This window comes from Cebus imitator, unplaced genomic scaffold (genome assembly GCF_001604975.1).
Source record: "Cebus imitator isolate Cc_AM_T3 unplaced genomic scaffold, Cebus_imitator-1.0 Scaffold75, whole genome shotgun sequence".
In the NCBI taxonomy this organism is placed as follows: domain Eukaryota; kingdom Metazoa; phylum Chordata; class Mammalia; order Primates; family Cebidae; genus Cebus; species Cebus imitator.
This window is the reverse complement of record NW_016107390.1, coordinates 4776979-4785772: the sequence shown is the minus strand read 5'-3', so window position 1 is coordinate 4785772 and position 8794 is coordinate 4776979. Positions and strand designations below refer to the sequence as shown.

General features: G+C 37.9%; 1 non-coding gene across 1 annotated transcript; it reads right to left on the bottom strand.

The window, feature by feature from the left end:
- Nucleotides 1-1593: 1593 nt before the first annotated feature.
- LOC119471814 lies at nucleotides 1594-1700 on the bottom strand. Its single transcript, XR_005200903.1, has one exon. It is a non-coding gene; the product is annotated as a U6 spliceosomal RNA (small nuclear RNA).
- Nucleotides 1701-8794: the final 7094 nt, after the last annotated feature.

Below are 8794 nucleotides of genomic sequence, written 5' to 3'. Positions count from 1 at the left end.
GTAGACTCAGTTCCAGTTCAGAGAGCTGGGATGAAGTATCACCTTTTATTTAATTTTCTGTGGGAGTCTACATGACAGGACCCCTTTTTGACATTCAAGATGGAGAAGGCATAGGCGAGAAGAATTTGTGGGCACCAAACAGTTATCATGAAATTTATCTTTTATTGCCCTGTTACCTATCAGTAGGAAAGATAAGAGTGAAAGGAAAAGTTATTCAGGCAACTAGGGCTTTTGAGTACATTACAACTTATAAACTTTATAGATATACTCCTGATTTTTCTGGCTCAGCACTTTTCCAGGAGTAGAAAGACCCTAAATACCATAGTTCTATACCCAAAAGTAATAAGATTTCTTAACTCCATGTGCAATGTTAAATATACTCTTTGTAAGCTCTATATGTTTCATAAATAAACAATATTCAGTTTAGTTGAAATTGAAAAGAAACCATAAAGCCCAAGTTTTGCTTTATGTGCTGAAAACCTTAGAAAGAAAAATGATGTTGATCTTCTGAGAATTCAGAAATGAGGCAGTCATGATTTTTCCTTGTACAGATTAAGAGAGAATTTTAGACAGTTCTTCCCAGAGTGAAATTAGACTGCAAAAGCTCAGCATGAACCTCAGAAAGAAAGCCTGGGCCAATCACAACTTTGAGGTATGAAGCTCTGTACATGTTGAGGCATAAAGCCATAGCATATCAACCCAGCACCAACGTAACAATTAATTCAGACAAAACATTAAAAATAAAAGTTAAGCAGATTGTTTCATTCTTTGAAGACAAAATAAGTAGTTCAGTGAATTATTCATATTAGCTAGTGGCAGGTACATTGTTCTATGCTTAGATTCTCAATAGCTTTGCTAATGATCATAATATCACCTAGTGTACCCTCCTTTATCCCCTTTAGGATCTTACACAAAGACAAAGACTTTTATGATGTTTAGCACCTGACACATTGTTTTCCAGTTCCCAATTCAGGACACCAAAGATCTTGCTTTAAATCCCACTGCGAATGGCCCCTTCAGTCTACGTGCGTCTCTCTTCTACTAAAAATTTAATTAATCCAGATGCTTTGATAATTTAATATTTTTAAACTGTGTTACTTCATATTCCTGATTAAATACCAAGACACACAAAAGCTCTGTCCTAGAAACAAGGAAAGAGAAAATTCCAATTTAGGCTTTAGCAGCGTAACTCCTGTTCTGAAGTACTATTTTTTAAGCAAAGGAGCTGTCCAGTGCTGAAATCGTGAAAACCTTCACCCCAGCAGTATTGAGTTTTAAATATAAATCTAAAGTTTATTAATTTGATTCCCCCAACCCCATCTCAATATTATATTCTGGCCCCATTTTTAACTCTTCTCCTATCTATCTCTACTTATTCAATGACGTGGCCTGAAATAATTTCTACATGAAAAACTCAAGTAAGACAAATTTTGGCCTTTCGATTTCCTTTTTTTTTTTTTGCATTTGTATCCTGTCCATAACCTCAGCTTAGGCTTATAAAGCTATGTGTAAATGAGAGGGTAGAGTAGAGTTATCCAAGTTTCCTGATTAATAAATAAAAAAGAAGGGGCTTATAATTATTATTTTTTTTTATTTTATATGGAACGCTTCACGAATTTGCGTGCCATCCTTGCGCAGGGGCCATGCTAATCTTCTCTGTATCGTTCCAATTTTAGTATATGTGCTGCCGAAGCGAGCACTATAATTATTTTTAAGGATCTTTCTTGCTCTACCATTTTATGAACCCATGAACTTCTTCAGCGGCATCCTATCAAATATTGGTTGATGATTAAAACAAATTTCTGGGAATGATTTCAATCTTTTTAGCCAATGTCTAATCTGACATACAAAACACATTATGATTTTTATTCCTGTATTATAATTTTATTTCAACCAATGGCATCTTGTCAACCAAACTTTATGGGGTGCCACTCCACAAATCCTATTGATCAGAGAGATAATTTTTCTATAAAGCAAAATTTGGATCTTTTCATCCTTCATGTATGAAACATCTATAAATTTGACAAAAACATAATTGCAATTGAAAGGAGCCTATTTGGCAGATTTTACTGAGTGCTAACTGAAAATCTGAAATCATTATAACCCAATCTGCCATCAAAATTTGAAAGAATCAATAGAGAAATGGATGTTTCATTTTTAAGCTACTGATGAGGAAAAAGCATTAGAAACTATTCTAGTTCAAATAAATGCAGTTACTGTTACTATTTTTCAGTCTTACCTACAAGTTTCAAAAAAATCATATATAAGAAGAAAATAAGAAATAGCATTTTATGTATTTGGAGTAAATATAATAATTCAGTGCCATTTTTGTATTCCTCGGAAAATAGGTTTTACTCTCAAATTTAAATCTAAGTGGTGATTTGTTATTAGTTAACTACAATAATAAAGACACCAAAAGAATATTTACCATATAGAATATAATGCACAAACTCCAGAAAACCCACGTCTTTGCAATCATAATGATTTTTCTCATTACTATTTAGGGTCTTTTGGGCTTAAATCCACAAATTTAATACTGTTTTTTAAAGATTTCAACTGCACCCATTCAACTTATAAATCCAGTCTAATACCAAAAATTTCTGCATCCAATCAACTTATAAATCCAGTCTAATACCAAAAATTTCTAATAGGATTCTTCCCATAACTTGACAAAGCTAATTCATTTGAAAGTGAAAGCAAATCTCATTTTAAGAACGTTTTTAAAAATGAAAAAACAGAAAGGTTGTAAGAATGAACAAAACATTTTTGAAAAAAAAGAGAAATAGCCTGCTATAGTATATATGAAAAATCTTTTTTTATTTTTATTTTTCATTTTTCCATAGGCTACTGGAGTACTGGTAGTGTTTGGTTACATGAGTAAGTTCTTTAGGAGTAATTTGTGAGATTTTGGTGCACCCATCAACTGAGCAGTATACACTGCACCCAGTTTCTAGTCTTTTATCCTTTACTGCCCTCCCACTCTTCCCCCCAAATCCCCAAAATCCACTGTATAATTCTTACACCTTTGCATCCTCATAGCTTAGCTCCCACCTATCAGTGAGAACATGTGATGTTTGGTTTTCTATTCCTCAGTTACTTCACTTAGAAAAATAGTCTCCAATTTCATCCAGGTCACTGCAAATGCTGTTAATTCATCCCTTTTTATGGCTGTGTAGTATTCCATTGTATACATATACCACAGTTTCTTTATCCACTTGTTGATTGATGGCATTTGGGTTGGTTCCATAATTTTGCAATTGTGAATTGTGCTGCTATAAACATGCTCAGGATTTTTTTTTCTTTTTCCTATAATGACTTCTTTTCCTCTGGGTAGATACCCAGTAGTGGGACTGCTTGATCAAATGGTAGTTCTACTTTTAGTTCTTTAAGGAATCTCCACACTGTTTTCCATAGTGACTGTACTAGTTTACATTCCCACTGGCAGTGTAGAAGTGTTCCCTGTTCACTACATTCATGCCAACATCTACAGTTTATTGATTTTTTGATTATGGTCATTCTTGCAGGAGTAAGGTGGTATGGCATTGTGGTTTTGATTTGCATTACCCTGATGATTAGTGACATTGAGTATTTTTTCACATGCTTGTTGGCCATTTGTATACCTTCTTCTGAGACTTGTCTATTCATGTACTTAGCCCACTTTCTGATGGGATTGTTTGTTTTTCTTGCTGATTCATTTGAGTTCATTGCAGATTCTGGACACTGCTCTGTCCATCTGAGTAGGAGTTGCAATCTAGTCCTGCCTCCCATCGCCATCTTGTCCCTGTTTCTCCAGTATATACCAAAAATTTATAATGCTCTAATTAATGGTAAGAATGTGGTATGAGTAGTTTTTTTACTATTATTACTATTTCAATAGTTTTTGGGCAATGGGTGGTATTTGGTTACATGGATAAATTCTTTAGGTGTGATTTCTGAGATTCTGGTGCACCCCTCAACCAAGCAGTGTACACTGCATCCAATGTGTAGTCTTTTATCCCTCACCCTCTCCCACCCTTCTCCCCAAGTCCCCAGAGTACATTATGTTATTCTTATGCCTTTGCATCTTCATATCTTTGCTCCCACTTATAAATGAGAACATACAATATTTGGTTTTCCATTCCTGAGTTACTTCATTTAGAATAACAGCATTCACAGTAAACATCCTGGATGGTTGCTGTGATGCCATTATTTTCTTCCTATTTATGGCTTGTAGTATTTCATTATATACATGTGTGTGTGTGTGTGTGTGTGTGTGTGTGTGTGTGTCCACTTGTTGATTGATAGGCATTTAAGCTGGTTCAATATTTTTGCAATTGTGAAGTGTGCTGATATAATCATACCTGTGCTAGGTCTTTTTCATGTAATGAATTTTTTTCCTCTAATGAATTTTCTTCCTCTTGGTAAATATCCAGTAGTAGAGTGTGGTTATCTTTACAATATTACACAACGATATATTGACTGGAATTCAGCATTATACTCTTCCTAAGGGTATTAACATCTGTTTTCAAAGAACACTCCTGAAAATAAACTTTCACTTTAATTCTTAATCACATGCATGCACACACACACATGCACAATCATGCATGAATGTACACGCACATACACACACAATTAATAACTCTTGTATCCACTCTTCCACATATGAGAAAAATGAGGCTTACCTTGAGAAAAATATCATAGGACTATGATTACAAGTCACTTCATCAAGCAGAAAAGCATGAAATGTCTTTCAGGTAACTTTAATTTATATTCAGCTTTCTTCTTTATAATACTACACACTCTCTCATTTTGTTTTACAACTCTTTTTATATATTTTATAATAAAGCTCAAATCTCTTTTTTCCATTAATAGACATTTCTTCATTTAAATATCTGCCTGTTCTTTTCTTCCCTCTCAAACACAATCTTTTATATAAAAGTGGGTCACAGAAAACTGTTAATGTCAAGTCATACAAGATCCATTAAACTACCTTCCAGGGCTTAGGAAGCAATATATGACATTGCCAGGAAGCAATTTCAGGTAGAAAACACTCCTGCTTCTAGTATACTTCTCTAAGAAAATGATTCTGCTAGAAAAAAAAATAGGTCATGTTAAACATTGCACTTGTTTTCACTGGCTTAAAAATCCCAAAATTTTAGGCTCCAAAGATTAAACAAAAGTAAAACTGTATTATATTGTATGTTATCAATTAGCAGCTTTGCGAACTACCTTTTACAAACTCTTCAGACTCAAAGCAGTATGAGAAAACACAGCATGCAATAAACTTGGAGTCAGAAAATCCAGTTTTGATCTCTGGCCTGCCACCGACACGCTGTGGTGGGAGACACACAGTCTACTGCCTGCACTTTCCTCTGCAAACTATGGGGTATAAACTAGATGATCATTTAGGGCCCATATAACTCTATGACATTTCTACAATTCCCACCAGTTCATTAAATCTATACACATTTACTGAGTTCTGATCTTGTGCCAGGGGCTGGGGAAATAACAGATGACAGGGTAGGCCTGACCACTCAAGAGCCCAGGGGGATAGAGCAGCAGGTGAATCGATATGAACACGTTCTGAGATATGGCAGTATCTGCCAAGTATTATCACCCAGCTTCGAGCACCTGCACCCGCACTTGCACCCACATCTGCATATACACACTCCAGCATCTCCCTACGGAAAGAAAAATGCCATTAACCCAAATCAGTAAATAAACATTCACCACATTCTTTATTGTTTATTTTTATTTATTTATTTTTTGAGATACTTTCGCTCTTGTCACACAGACTGGAGTGCAGTGGCGTGATCTCGGCTCACTGCAACCTCCGCCTCCCAGGTTCAAGCAATTCTCCTGCCTCAGCCACCTGAGTAGCTGGGATTATAGTTGCCTGCCACCAGGCCCGGCTAATTTTTGTATTTTTAGTAGAGACAGGGTTTCACCATGTTGGCTAGGCTGGTCTCGAACTCCTGATCTCAGGTGATCCACCCTCCTTGGCTTCCCAAAGTGCTGGGATTACAGGCATGAGCCACCGTGCCCAGCCTCATCCACCATATTCTAATTTCATGTGACTAAAGGGTATCAGAGTGGCGTAATTCTTTGGTATGACCTAGTTGTTAGAATTCTGAACCAATGGCTGAAAACTTTCCATTACGATTATGGAAAAGAAAGCAGTTTTAAAATTAAGGGGAGTCGTATATGAAAACAAATACATTTCAGTTGTAACCAAGTCTGAAAGGACATAAGCATGTTGCACTAACATGTACACTCCATCAGTTACTCAGGCAGTCTGAAGTTACTGCTTTGATTTAAAGTGTAAGCCACTGAGCAAAGGTAAATCTCCATGGTGTCGATTATGTTCCATGCCTTTTCCAGTCACTAAATGCTTAATGTGAATTAGCTTCTCTGATTGTTTCACAGCAAAATAAGAGTAAAACACTGCTGACACTGTTCAAACCCCTCTGCTATATGTGAGAGCCGTGGGAGGTGATCCTGGCAGAAGTTCTGGAAAGGGGCTGGACTTAGGACTAAGCTAGGCTAAGGGCAGTGGAAAGTGGAGCCAAGAGAGAACCAAAGATGGTATCCAAGGCAAAGTCAAAGCCGAGACTCAAGAATAGAGCCCTAAGGAAATATTAATCTACAAGGACAGAAACCATGAGACCGGGCAAAGTGCCAAATCCAGAAAGAAAGGCAGCACAGAATTCATAAATTAAAATTAGGGAGGGAAGAAAAATTGGCCCAAAACTTATAGGAATGTCTCAAAGATGAGTTAGAAAATCTTTTAATGGAAGTTGAGCTCTTCTGAATAAGATAAAAGGAAGAAATATTTCAGTAAAATCTTGCATGCAAAGTCAGCTGGTCTAGTTCAAATCTTATCACCCACCATTGAGATGGAAAGGAAATGGTTCATACCAGTTACAACACTGTGGACAGATGTAGCAGCTTCTCTCACTGTTGTGGGCTGACTTGTGTCCCCTCAAATTCCTAACCCCCAGTGCTTCAGAACTGGACTGGGTTGGGGTATAGGGCCTTTAAAGGGGTGGCCAAGTGCAGTGGCTCACACTTGTAAGCACTACAGGAGGCTGAGACAGGAGGATCACTTGAGCCGAGGAGTCCAAGACCAACCTGGGCAACATAGCAAAACCCTGTCTCTACCAAAAGAATTTTATTTTCCAGTTAATATGGTTGTTAAGAAACAAATTTTTTGGCCAGGTGTGGTGGCTCACGCCTATAATCCCAGTACTTTGGGAGGCCAAAGTGGGTGAATCACAAGGTTAGGAGTTAGAGACCAGGCTGGCCAATATGGTGAAACACTGTCTCTACTAAAAACACAAAAATCAGCTGAGCATGGTGGTGGGCGCCTGTAATCCCAGCTTCTCAGGAGGCTGAGGCAGGAGAATTGCTTGAAACAAGAAGGTGGAGGTTGCAGTGAGCTGAGATTGCACCACTGTACTCCAGCCTGGGCACAAAAGCAAAACTCCATCTCAAAAAATAAATAAATAAGAAAAAATACATACATACATAAAAAGAGTGATTAAGTTAAAATGAATCTGTTAGCATGGGCGGTAATCTGACTGATGTCCTTATAAAAAGGAGAGATGAGGACCCCCAGAGAGCCTCCAGAGATGCACACACAGAGGAAAGACCACATGAAAATACAGCACGAAGACAGCCATGGGCAAGCCAGTGAGGGAGGCCACAGAAGAGCCACCCCTACAATGCACTGATCTTTGACTTAGCCTCCAGAACTGTGATAAGAGACATTTCTGTTGTTGAAGCCACCCAGGCTGTGGTATTTTGTTACGGCAGCCCTAGCAAATGAATACACCTACTAACCCTTCGCTTGTAAAGTTTTCTACAGAAATTGTGTCCCAATGCCATCTTAGAGAATTTGTGATGGGATTGAATGAACTTATTGTTGATATGTGAGTAGTGGACATGGCAGTTAAAGGGGTGGACTGTGATGGGTGATGTCAGCCTTCTACCCAGGTCCCCTTGACCCCTTTTGCTGCCCTTGTGTGTCCCTCACCCCTCCTGCTCCGTGCGCTTTTCTCCCAACCACTCAAATGTTCACTGCATCTTTGGAGGACTGCCTTCAGGTTCCTGGAACTACTCTGAGCACAAATGCAGAGAACTGGAAATTTTCCTCCCTCAGCCCCACACCTGGTTGTGAACAAGAAGGTTACCTAGGCCTATGGTAAACTCTGTGACTTTGGAACAGAACAGGGAGACTCTGGGATGGAGGACCTGCCCACACATGGAAACAGTCTGAACCAATGGCTCCCAATCCACAGTTATCCACACAAATATGTTAACCGTCTCAGAAAGAGAAAGAAAGTTATTTCTTTTGAAAATTATATACCTAAAAAGGAAACTCTTTCACCAGAGGAAATCAGTGTATCAATATAACTATGATTGCTGCCAAAGAGGAAAAATAGCCAAAAAACACGTAGTCTTCAGAGACTTCGTTATCAAAGACAATGAGGTAAATACAAAGTATGTATTGACATGTCTTTTGCACAATTGATCTAAAAAGAATAAAAATAAACAGAAGACCAGACAAGAGGACCAGTTTTGTGTCAGATGGAAATAGTTCCTCTTTGTCCAAGAGGCAACACTGGCAATGGCTGGGTGCTTTGAATACCTCTTTTTTAGTGCCAAGCGCCTGTGGACACTGGAAACAATGAGATTGTCCTGCAGAAGGCCTAGCAGTTATCTCTAATTTTTTCACTTCTCTTTTCTCTAAATCTTTCAGTTTCCTTATCTCTAAAATAAACCATTCTGGCCATTTTCTATTTAGGAAGTAGGA